This window comes from Platalea leucorodia, assembly GCF_965183815.1.
Source record: "Platalea leucorodia genome assembly, chromosome: 15".
Classification (NCBI taxonomy): Eukaryota; Metazoa; Chordata; class Aves; order Pelecaniformes; family Threskiornithidae; genus Platalea; species Platalea leucorodia.
Genome location: NC_138837.1, coordinates 3,135,612 through 3,148,936, shown reverse-complemented (window position 1 = coordinate 3,148,936; position 13,325 = coordinate 3,135,612).

Here is a 13,325-nt window from a genome sequence, read left to right as displayed (position 1 = left end):
CTGGGGTGGGGAGAGGGGACGGGCACGGGCGCCCGGGGGGCTGCGTCCCCCCAGCCCAGCAGCGAGCTCCCCTGGCACCGGGGACGGCTCCTCGCCCGAAGCACCGATTTCTTTAAAGGCGATGCCTTAGCGCTGGGCAGGGCATCCCCTCCCAGCCCCTGTCCGCCGGCTGGGCCGAGCCGGGCGCAGGGGAGGCTCGGCGACCCCCCGGGCTGCCTTTTGTTGAACAACCGGTCAAATATAACCCGGAGGTCGGTGCATCAATGATCTTTTATAGTGGCAGTAAATCTAATATCTTTGCAAAAACCCCTATTTTCTCTCTACGTTGAATGAAACATGAGATTCCTTAATAGAGAGGGAAATTAAAATCTAGTTTTATTGCAGTTCCTGTAACTGGTATCTAAGCTATTAATAATCAATCCATTCTTGCTTAAAAGCTAACATTTATCACGCCAGCTAAGATGAGCTGACGGGCACTGGGGGGAAAGTACAATTGACTGCAATTACACTTTGAAAAATGTTATCTGTGCCACTGACCACTGGGGATAAATGATGAGATTTCATTTGTTTCTTCAAGCTTCGGATTCGTTTTCCCAACTTTTTTTTGTTGGGTTTTCTTTTTTTTTTCCCCCCCCACTTTTGCCTATAGGTCGCCCCCGCGCTGAGCCGCTCAGCGCAGGGCCTGAGGGAACTGCAGTGCCCCAAAGCCGCGGGGATCCTCCACGCTGCGCCCTGGTGAGGGCAAGTGCCATCCCTCTGCCCCCGCCCTGTCTGGGGACATCGCACCTTCCTCCTCCTCACCTGGGGACATCGTGCCTGGGGACATCGTGCCTAGGGACATTGCACCTTCCTCATCCTCACCTGGGGACATCGTGCCTAGGGACATCACACCTTCCTCATCCTCACCTGGGGACATCGTGCCTAGGGACATCGCACCTTGCTCGTCCTCACCTGGGGACATCGTGCCTAGGGACATCGCACCTTGCTCATCCTCACCTGGGGACATCGTGCCTGGGGACATCGCACCTTCCTCATCCGCACCTGGGGACATCGTGCCTAGGGACATCGCACCTTGCTCATCCTCACCTGGGGACATCGTGCCTAGGGACATCGCACCTTCCTCATCCTCACCTGGGGACATTGCACCTTCCTAATCCTCACCTGGGGACATTGTGCCTAGGGACATTGCACCTTCCTCATCCTCACCTGGGGACATCGTGCCTGGGGACATCGTGCCTAGGGACATCACACCTTCCTCATCCTCACCTGGGGACATCGTGCCTAGGGACGTCGCACCTTCCTCATCCTCACCTGGGGACATCGTGCCTAGGGACGTTGCACCTTCCTCATCCTCACCTGGGGACATTGTGCCTAGGGACATTGCACCTTCCTCATCCTCACCTGGGGACATCGTGCCTAGGGACATCGCACCTTCCTCATCCGCACCTGGGGACATCGCACCTTCCTCATCCTCACCTGGGGACATTGTGCCTGGGGACATCGCACCTTCCTCATCCTCACCTGGGGACATCGTGCCTAGGGACGTCGCACCTTGCTCATCCTCACCTGGGGACATCGTGCCTAGGGACGTCGCACCTTCCTCATCCTCACCTGGGGACATCGTGCCTAGGGACGTCGCACCTTCCTCATCCTCACCTGGGGACATCGTGCCTAGGGACGTCGCACCTTGCTCATCCTCACCTGGGGACATCGTGCCTAGGGACGTTGCACCTTCCTCATCCTCACCTGGGGACATCGTGCCTAGGGACGTCGCACCTTGCTCATCCTCACCTGGGGACATCGTGCCTAGGGACGTTGCACCTTCCTCATCCTCACCTGGGGACATTGTGCCTAGGGACATTGCACCTTCCTCATCCTCACCTGGGGACATCGTGCCTAGGGACATCGCACCTTCCTCATCCGCACCTGGGGACATCGCACCTTCCTCATCCTCACCTGGGGACATTGTGCCTGGGGACATCGCACCTTCCTCATCCTCACCTGGGGACATCGTGCCTAGGGACGTCGCACCTTCCTCATCCTCACCTGGGGACATTGTGCCTAGGGACGTCGCACCTTCCTCATCCTCACCTGGGGACATCGTGCCTAGGGACATCGCACCTTCCTCATCCTCACCTGGGGACATCGTGCCTAGGGACGTCGCACCTTCCTCATCCTCACCTGGGGACATCGTGCTCAGGGCGAGCCGTGATTTCTGCAGCCAGGGGTGGGTGCTCACCCCGAAGGGCACCCATGGGTGCCTGTGGAGGCCAGACCGGCCAGCAGCTGCCCTGCCGGGGGGTCCCTTCCCTGATTTAGGATAAAATGCCGTTGCAGAGAGGGGCTGCAAACATCCCCGGGTCCGGCCCAAGCACGGCGGCTGGGAGAGGGCCTCCAGACCAGCCTTGCTCTGTGGCCACAAGAACTCTTCTACCAAAGGCCCCAGCACAAAAGTTTATTAGTTTTATTCCTGCATTTTACCAGGGGGAGGAAGAGGCTGGTGAAGGAATTGATTTGCTTGATTTACTGGTAATGAAACAGCTGACCGTAGATCTCCCGCAGCAATATTACGCTGCCCGCGATAATTCTCCAGACTCCAAACTTTTCAAATGAGTTTTTGCAATTTAAAATTAATAATTGTTCTGTCTAGAACAAGGATAATTAAATGCCTGTTCATCCTCATTATTGTCAGCCTTGTGATTTGTTGTTTTCTCTGTAATAAAATTAACCGGTTTAACTAATGGGTGCCAAAACTTGATAATTAAAGCTGAGCAAATAATTTGCAACAAATAATTTACCCACTGGATTTGGCGGGGTCCGTGGCAGACGCAGGGCTGACGGCGAGGGGCTGGGAGCCAGCCCCGGGCAACCTCCTTTTCCTTACAATGGTCATGTTTTTAATGAAATTTTTAATTTTTTTTCTTTCTAAGAAGAGGGGTTCCCATCACGGGCTTTGCCACCCAGCTGGAGCCCGAGGCAGACTGGTCATCGGAGTTTTGTAGGGTCAGCCATCGGCGAGGAGGCCCGTAAGCAGCAGCAGCCGCTCCCCAGTAAATCCCAGCGGTGTGGAGGCGGTCGGAAAATGGCAGCTCTCGAGGGGAGGGGAGAAATTAAAATAATGAGCCAACAAAGAAATTTGGTCAGACGCAATCTTCTAACAAGAATGGACTTTAAAATTATGGTTATTAGCCAGGTTTCATTTCGGCAGCAGTTAAAGAAGCTTTAGAAGGTATCGCAATTAATTTGTAAGTTTATGTTACACATTATAACGCGAGGGGCCATTAACGAGGCGGTGACATTAAATTGAATGTACTTGGCGAACGGGACGGTTTGTCTCTCCCTCCTGGGCGGGTTCCCGGTGGCCGGTCGGGGTTCGGCGCTGCCGCGTTCCTCCCCGGCGGGCAGCGGTGCCGGGGACCCCCGGTGCTCGAGGGCTCGGGCAGGGCCCGGCCGGCGCTGGCGACGCCGGGGGGTATCGCGGCGATGCCCCGCGCGCCGTGGCCGTGCCGGGTCTGGGGGCACTGGTGGGAAGCAAAGTTTCGGCCCCAGCCCCGCAGCACGGCCAGCGAGGCTCAGATGAATATAAGGAGAATATGAAATGTCTCATACCTATAACTTTAAATTAAAAAAGCAATGTACTGTTTATTGGTTCTTCCGAGTGTCTCCGGAGCGGCAGGCTCATAAAGATCATATTACAGTACAAGCCATTATGCAAAGAGTTTACTATATATACATTTCTAAATGCTTCAGCAAACAGCAGCCTACTTACGAGCAGAGAAGGATAACTGGTTCGTTTGGGGTAACAAATGATCCTTGATTTGATTTTAAATGCAATGACAGCAAAATTTATTTCTTATTTAATCACTTGCCAGAGCTGTTGAGGACGGGATGGTATTAAACTGCACAATGCAGCATATGACTACTGAATCAGTTGAAATAGGCATAAGAATATATTATGTTTATAGGATAGAAAAAGATTGTACAGCAATGCATATAACTAGAATGGGTATTTTTGTCATTTATACAGTAGCTTATATCATTATTTCTTCCCGCTTCCAATTTTTCAGTAATAAAAATACAGGGGATGTGATTCTCTTTGCATTACAGATAAACCATCTTGATTCTTTATTAAATATTTTTATTAATCTGAAGTACTACAAAGCATTTGAGCAGATAAATCAGGCTCCGAATAGTCATTTCCTCTCTGCTATGGCTCTATAAAGTGGATTCATTTATGAGTGCGCAATACCAGAAAAGAAGGTTTCCATATTCATTAGTATGCTCCCTTATGGTCCTATTTTTACATCCCGCTGTAGTGTGCAGAAGGGCTAGCACTAACTTCTTCCCCAAAATGAAACAGGTCTCGGCAATCCGCTCTGTAATCCCTGCGGGTTTTGTGTCGGATGTCATCAGGGATCACCGCTCGGGTACCACGCGCCAGCCCCGGCGGGGAGCGTGCCGGGGTCCCGCCAGCCCCGGCCCCCCCAGCCCTGCCCCGTGCCCCGCTCGGCAGCGGGGGGACGCCAGCACCTGTGGGGTGATTTGGGAACGGACCCAGCCCCAGCATCGTCCCCTCCTTGCCAGCACCAGCTCGGTGCCTTCGCCCATCGCCCCGGCCGCTCTCCCCGTAGGATGTGGGGATCCCGTGACTCGGCAGAGGGTCTGATTTGGGGGCCAGCCCCCCCGGGAGGGTGCCCGATGCTGTGGGGCTCCGCTGGGGGCTGGTCGACCCCTTAAGGTGTCGCTGGCCTCTTGCTGTCCCTTCACCCCACATCCTCCCACCCTACGCAAGCGGCACTTGGGGGCCAGCACCGCGCTTTTGGCCAAGCCCCCCCACGCCCAAGCAGCTGCGGGCTCCCCGCGGCACGGCGGTCCCAGGGGGTGCTGCCGGGGGGGACACACCAGTGCGGGGGCAAGCTGAAGCTGTCAGCATCCAGCCTTCGACAGCTGACAAGTCATTTAGTCATCGGAGGAAGCTGTGGAGAGGCACAAAGGAATTAAACCTATTTAAAACGCAGCCAGGTGTGCAAACAAGTTTATCCTATTGTAACAGCTAACGCGTGAATCAGGAGGGCTCTATAAAGGTTACAGCAGCCGCGGGGTTATTTAGGGCTCCTTGGGAGGTGTGACATTTAGTGCCTGTGTTTGCTGGGGCCATGGGATTCACCGGGTTCCCCCAGAGCCGCTGCGACCCCCGGAGCCGCTGCCTTCGCCCCACAGAGCCCCGGGCTGCATTTCCCTGCCCCATACCGGGGTCGGCCTCATCCTTCGCCCCTCCTCGCCCCAGCCGCTGCTGGCACCCCGGGGGACTTGGCTTTGATTTCAAATTTTACTGCAGCAGCTGTCTAACATTTGTTTGCTGTTTGGAAACAGGAATTATGGCACTCGGCAAAAGGCACAGTCCCTCTGGGGCCGCTGCTGGCAGCTGGCACAGCCCCAGCCCGGCACCCCGGGGCTCCAGCACTCCAAAATCTTCCTCCTGCTATGGGTGGCCTTTTGCAGCCGAGCTGTGATCGCACGCCGGGGAGCGGGAGCGCGGCTGCGGGGGGATTTATCCACGCTTCCGTGCAGACCGCTGCTTTTTCCTGCTTTTGAGCATCGCTGCTCTCTCCGGGGCATCCTCGCAGCCGGGCAGCGGGGCCGTGCGCGCCCGCCTGGGCCAGCACAGCGGCGGGAGCCCGCCAGCGTCGCAGAAGGATGCAGACGGGGCTTTTCTCCCAGCCCCTTTCCCACTGACTGTGCTGGGCTAAGGTGAACAGGGGTTTGGCCCCACGGGGAAGGGTCTGCACGGGGAACCGCAGCAGGATGGCTGACGATTTCATGTGTTTCACCAACAGGGTCGGAGCCGCTTCGGGGGCAGAGGAGCGGGGCTGTTACCCCTCTCCATATGTGCCGGGGTGCTTTCCTTGCTGGGAGCCGCTGGGGCTGCACATAAATCCGTTGTCAGCTGCAACTGTGTCACAGATGTCCCAGGACATGAATTTTTTTCTCCAGTTTTAGTGCTGGCATAAAGCTAAATTATGGTAGTTGTCAGCATTAGCAAAAACCGTCATCTCCGTCCTGCCTGTAAACAGCGCAGCGGTGGGGCCTGGGGGCTGGAAGAGATGGAGGAGAGGTGGGTCAGCTCCCGTTTTCTGGAAATTATAGGGACCAGATCATTGTGCTGCGGGGCTGGGACTGGTGCTGGTGGGTCAGCTGTGGCCGGGGTCACCGGCACCGTGGCAAAAGCCGCGGCAGCAGGGGTGCCTCGGCCAGGGGAAGCTCTTCATCCCACCACCGCTCTCTGCAATGTCGGGAAGGACCGGCGGCGCGCTCAGCCCCCTCTCGGGGCCCACGGCTGGTCCGTCCCACGGTGAGGATGGTGGAAGCTGCGTTTGAGCTAAACTGAGCCCAGAAACTCTTACGGCACCTGCCAGGGCTCCAGCACGGACACCTTGGGAAGCGCCGGAGGTCTGCACCCCCGCTCTACGGCAGATCGCTGTTCGCGTAGAGCTCCGGCTCCTCGTTTCCAGGACACACCGACGCTTTAAACACCGACTTAGGAAAAGCGGGAGTGGAAGAGTTTTACACCTTCGCAAAACAACGTTCAAGAAGGAAATGAGCAGCCAGCAATTGTAATTGAGATGGATGAAAGGGCGGCTGGCTTCCCCCAAAGCGTTTCAGGCAACATACTTGAGAAGAATATGAAGTGCTGCTGCTCTCTAAAGATCGCCACGCTGCGGCTAAATTATTAATGACTAGGAATGATTTCATATTTAATCTAAAGACTATTAATTACACTGCAGAAGAGCAACATGCCATCCTGAGAGCCCCTCTCACCAACTGAATAATTTAGTGATGCCCCATATTTTACCTCAATGTCAAGGCGGGCGGCGACACGCCTGCTGCGTGCGCGGCGCTTGGGGCAGACGTTGGTGTCCCACGGGGTACGTGGTGCTGAGGGCGACCCCCGCGCCCCCCGGCCCGACGAAGGGCGCCGGGTGGAGGGGGACACGTGGGGGTCCCGTGGGGCTGGGGACACGGCCGTCCCCGCGGCCCAGCCGGGCTCGGAGCCCGGCGGCAGCCCCGGCTGCGGAAACGCTGAAGACAGATGTTTATTTGTCCAGGATTATTTGCTGATCACTGTTACGGTGATCCAAGATGATCATTAAAAAGTGAAATGGGCTGTTTAATAATAATGCTCAGAGCACGCAGTGTGCCTCGCATTACGAGGATGTTTAAGCATGAGCCCAATTAAGTCCCTCGCATCCCTACAGAATTACCCCAGTTGTGCTAACTATTAGGCAAACTCCAGGCTCCTCGTACTCGCAGGCAATCCTGGAGCCTGGCACTCTGCTAGAGACCCATTTCTATCCTGAAGCTAAATTAAAATCCTATTGTGCCGGTGCTGCTAATATTTCCTGCTCTTGTTTCCAACAATTAAATTGTGACATTCTGCCAAAATGTATGAAGAAACTAGAAAACGCTCTCGATCAGTGGGAAAGAGGAGGCAAATCCTCCCGGCCGCCTCCTGCCACCCAGATGCAGCGGTGACGGTCGTGGGTAAAATGGCACCCGATGGACGAGGGAGCGGCGGGCGGACGCGGGCATTCGTCGTTCTCTGCCAGCGTGTGTGAGAAGAGGGACTTTAAATATGAAGTTGAAAGGTTTTTCTTTTCCCTTTAGGAGAGAAATCTGTGAACCGGATCCATGTGGCGCCAAAAAGCAAAATGCCGATTCTAAGGAAGGACTCGAAGGATGATTTGCACGACTGCCGCCCCCAGCGCCGCCGGCGGCCTGATCCTGCCGCCCCTCCCGCACAGGTACTGTCACATCCTTTTCAATACCCCCCGATTTCTAATTCTCTTTTCCCCCTTGTCTCGGCTCCCCTGGCTGCTGCCCACCCCGGTGCTCCTCAGGGAGGGCATGGGGGGTCCCCGCTGCCCCACGCCACCTGCAAACCCCAAAGTGACCCCCCCCAGTGCCCCCACAGTGATGCCCCCCGGTCGATGCGGGCAGAGTCGCACTGCGGCCGCTCCTGGGGGGAAAAGAGCTCCGGGGGCCCCTGCGGCGGGACGGGCAGGGACTGGCACCCAGAGCGCTGCGGGTCCCAAAAGCTGGCGAGAGCAAGTTAGCTGGTGGGGGGAAAGAGGGGAAAATAAAAAGCTGTTTAAGAAAGAAATGACTATTTGGTCATGGCTTAGAAGTTGGTACTTAGAAATTCCATGAATTTTAAAATAAAGACACTGTGAGATTTGAACTTTCTTTTGAATACTCACAAACTGCAGTGCCTAATGCCTTCCCCGGCCATTAAGGAGCTGTGCTGGAAAGCAGAGAACGCTAAGTACTACACTGATAGAGCAGTTGAACACGGTAATAGAATTGTGTTTGGAGAGGCTGCAAAGCCAGGTATAGAGCCCATACATAAACAAGGCCATTACCAGCCAGGGTAAGCGGTGATAGAATTTCATGAATAACCCCACAAAAAGCTTTGTATATTTATAACAACCTACAGAGTCGTTTGGAGCACAGTCAGGGGCCTTTCAGAGTGATTCCGGAGTTAAATTGTACAACAGATCCGCGTGTCTCCGCACTGGGGTATGGGCGAAGCTGGACGGGGCGGCGGTGCCAGGGTGCTGCAGGGGGAGCGGGGCAGCCCCCGCTGGGCACCCTCTTGCCCACCCGGGGGGCTGCGGGTCCCGAAGCAGTGCCGGCAACGACAGCCTGACGGATATTGCCCACACGTTCTTCCAGTTTCCAACTGAAGACATTCTTTTTAGAAAGTTTTTTAAGATGCTCCTCTGTTTGCAGGGAAGGGGAAGCAGAAGGGCGCTGCTTCGCCAGCTGGGATGGGGAGGGGAGCAGGAGAAGTGCTCGCTCCTCCTCTGGCTGCCTGGGGAAGCTGCTAAGGGGCAAGAGACAGAAGTTTCCATGTCTTGGAAACAGAGAAATAAATCTGGGACCCATCAGCCCCAAAGGATGGAGCTCCCGCAGGGCTCAGCAGCCACACATGGAGGCAGCTCCGAGACGGGGTGAGAGCGGGGGCTCCTCCACAGCGAGATCCCGCACGGGAGCTGTTGGGCGCAGACAGATGCTGGTGCTTCCCTTGGCTGCTTTCCTGGCGATCCCGCTGCGGGTCCCGCGGCGCTCCCGGGACAGGCCGTCAAACACAAGCATGACGCGCCCCTGCTGCCAGAGCCCGGGCGAGGAGAGCCACGTGCGCCAGCGCCCCAAGAAGCCTCGGCAAGAAATCCACACGCAGCCTCTGCAGCGGAAAAACAGGAAAGCAACCTCTTGAGCATATTTATTGCTTTAATTTAAATAAATAGGTACTTCAAACTTACGAAAACTTTGTTCTGCAACTCTTGCAAAACCTGAACCCAAGCGATAGGTACGCCGCTCAAGCACGAGCCATAATAAAATGCTAATTGCAATTCATAAATTATATCGGGATGCCTGAGACTATTGAAGATCCTGGATGAAGTGTAGTGTTCAATTTATCCTGTGCATGCTGCCGACAGTGCTGCCAGCCCCCTTCTTGTCCCCCTGTGTTGTTTTGTCATCTCTGTACTATCACCAATTCATCACAAAGGCAACTGAACTCTCCGATGTCCACCCACCGGGTGACTTTGTCTTCGCTACTCTATGACTTCTACATTAAATTGTCAAAACACATTACTGAGAAAAATATCGTGAAGGGAAAGTTCTTTGCCCTTTTATCCCATCTTAAGAGAGAATCGGCTTGATTTGAAGAAAACATGTCTGCTTCATTATCCCTCCTGCTCTCATATTTCTTCACTCAGCAGATGCAGAAAAAAAGAGTTGGTACACAAGCCTTGGATGACATGATGTAGCATCCCACAGGAGTTGTCTCAATAAATTCTGAGATAGCCCAGGAAAAGCTGGGGGGGGTGTGTGTGTGTAATTTTCACATCTCTTTTATTCCTCCCACTCTCAGACAATTTAAAAGAGATTATGGGGTTGCTGGAAGGTCCCTGGTGTGGATTTCCCTGAGCTGGACGTCCCTGCTCCTCCAACACTGGTTGGTCTGGAAGGAGCTCCTTGGAGTCCTCGCAGCAGAAGAAATCCGCCCAGGAGAGGCACGGCCAGCGCCCCGCGCGTGCCGCGGACCCCGCGGACCCCCGTCCTCCCTGGAGGGCCACAGACAACTCGCAGACATGAGAGCAGTCCCACAACTGCTCCAATTTGTACCAAAGGAGACCCTGGGCAGCAGCGCCTGCTCCCACACCCCTCGCTTTGGTTCTCGCAGGAGTCAACGCCAACGTGACGCTGCTCCCCCAGTGCAGCCCGAGCACGGGGTGTTCGACAGCGGTGGGCTCCGTCCCCCTCCCCCGGCCTGCTCCCCCCCATAGCGCGGGGCAGCCCCCAGCCCAACGCCTGCAGTCATCAAATCAACGGCGTTTTGCAGCCGGCTCCCCGGGAACGCCTGTCACCCTCGGTAACGCGGGAGGCTCCTGCTGCTAGATGCAATCACGGCAAATAATTCACCTGGAGACGTAAAACAAAAGGAGCCATTTCTCAAAGGAAAAGAGCTGTTGATTTCCCCGTTTTCTCATTCACACGTTGGTCTCTGGGCATAATGGATCAGTTATAAAAAGCAAGTAACGCATTGTGCACTCATTCTTTTGGCTTTGGACAATATTAACACAATACACACATATTGTTTATTTATTCTGCCGTAGTGCAAGTAACGGAGGTAATGCCCGACGTTTAAATGGGGTATTTTTAAATGCTCGCATTTCCTTAGCCGTTATGATGCATTAGCCATCAGTAGTCAAATTGCCTTGTATTTGCAATTTTATGGGTACATTTTATCAAGCACACAGGAGCTGCATTTGAAGCATGAAAATAAAGTATTCCACTTGTGTTAGGCAAGCACTGTTTCGACGCAAGATATGGCCAGAAAGCAGAAATCTCCTTTTTTTCTGCCTCAGCTCCAGATTCATCTCCAAATATTGCTTCTGCTTGCAGTCGCGACTGCTAAGAGCCCCCTTTATGGCTGCGTAACATCCACGCATCCTCCCCGCACTGAGAGCTCACGACTGAATTTAGCCTGCCGTGAAATTACCCCATGTTTCTTTGCTGTTTTAAAATATCTCCTAGCAAAACGTTATCCTTGCTCTCCCCCACAGCGCGAGCGGCTGCCGGGGTCACGGAGCGTCACCTTCCCGAGTCGGCATCGCCTTCCCGAGTCGGTGTCGCCTTCCCGAGCCGGCGTCCAGACTTCCAGCTCCCCCCATGAAGCAGGAAAAGTTGCAGCGAGGAAATAACGCCGGTAACCAGAAGAGCAGAGCGGTTCTCGCTGGGCAGGGCGCCCAGCACCGCGCCAGCCCCTGCGCCCACGCAGGGTGGCTTCGGTGGCTGGGCCGTGTCGGGCAGCCGGCGCTCGGCCTCGAGCAGCGGCTGGCTGGAGCCAGGGCTTCCCCCTCGGCCCTTCGCAAGGGCAGGACCTGGGGTTCCCCCACTGCTGCCCCCGGGACCTGCGCCCTCCCTTCGCGTCGGCCCCGCTGGACGCCCCACGGCTCCAGGGCCACACTTCTTGGGGGAGAAACTCGCGCAGGTTGTCCCCAAAGGGAGCTGCTGCTGGCAGGGAATTTGCTGAGGGGGAATTTGCTCCCTCTCGTGGGCTCTGGGAGCTGGTGTCTGAGCCCGGCAGGCCAGCAATGGTTGCGGAAAGGGATGGGATTCCTTCACATCTTGGAAAACAGGGAAGGAAATTTCCCATTTGACCCCCGGGAGCTGCTGGCCCAGCGCGATATTAGCACAGAGAGCCCCAGAGACGCACTCCTGGGTCACGGCTTCGGCAGTACCGACTGCTTTTGGCAACCCGAAACTGAATCTGCTTTTTGATGGGATCGAATTTTGGCTCTCCGCAGCTCTCAGCTCCTTCTCACATAACGCTTTATCGCCTTTATTGTCTCTGGGTCTGCTAACTCTGCCTGGATTTATTTCTTCCAGAGAGCTTTAGCTGCCGTTCAACCAACTCCAGACTGAGTGTGTAACATGAATATTACAGCGCTCACTCTCGGGGATGAAACGATGACATATTCCTCGTATTTTCTAGACAAGTACAGCTCCATTTAATACATACATAAAAATCCAGCTATAGCTGCAGTGGCCTTTTTTTCATTTCAAGCTCCCTTTAATAGCGTATTTAACGCCAAAAAAACCCCATTGCTTGTCAGGCTGCAGGCAATAATCCGGGAAGGGAAAACAGGTCAAAGCATATTGAGAGCGTCGAAAGCCTGCGCCCAGCGCTCCGCTATGGATCAGCCTTAAAGATCTCTCGTTCCCTGGGAAATGAATGGCCGCACCCTGCAGCACCCACGGGGATGTGGAAAGGATGGGAGACAGGCAGCTCATTTCAGAGCTGGCCAGGCCTGGACGGCCAGGCCCCAGACAGACGGACAGGCCCTGGACAGACAGACAGGCCCAAGACAGAGAGACAGGCCCTGGACAGACAGACAGGCCCGGACAGCCACCCAGGCCCAGCCAGCCAGGCAGGTCCCAGAGAGACAGACAAGCTCAGATGGCCAGGCCCGGACAGACGGCCAGGCCTGGACAGACAGACAGGCCCTGGACAGACAGACAGGCCCAGACAGATGGCCAGGCCCTGGACAGACGGACAGGCCCAGCCAGCGACCCAGGCCCCAGACAGACAGAGGCCAGGCCCGGACAGACGGCCAGGCCTGGACAGACAGACAGGCCCTGGACAGACGGCCAGGCCCAGACAGATGGCCAGGCCCGGGACAGACAGACAAGCCCGGATGGCCAGGCCCGGACAGACGGCCAGGCCTGGACAGACAGACAGGCCCCGGACAGACGGCCAGGCCCCGGCACAGCTGCCCATCCTCTGCCCGGCCGTCAGCGGCCGCTCGTCGGTGGCCGCGGGCCCGCCCCGCTCGGCAGGGCCCCGAGGGCGGCTTTAGCCTCTCTCCGTCCCCAGGGCCTCCCCTCGGCGGGGCTGGGCCCGGGCCGCCGCGGCGGGGAGGCGCCCCCAGGCCGGCAGCCGGGCCGCGGCCGCAGGGCCCGGCAGGCAGCTCGCCGTCCCCCTCTAACGGCGGAAGGGAGAGCTCCGCAGCGCTCGGGCGCGGGGGGCGGGCTCCCGCCGGGCCCCCCCGCCGCCGCCCCCCGGGGCTGCCCCCGGGGCTGCCCCAGCGCTGCCCGGGCCGGCCGCAGCCGCCTGGCCGAGGCTGGGGGGGCCCCGACGCCACGGCGCCCCGGACTACAGCTCCCAGCGTGCACCGGGAGCGGAGGACTACACCTCCCACAGTGCTCCGGGGCGGAGGGAGAGACTGCGGTTCCCAGAGTGCACTGGGAAAACA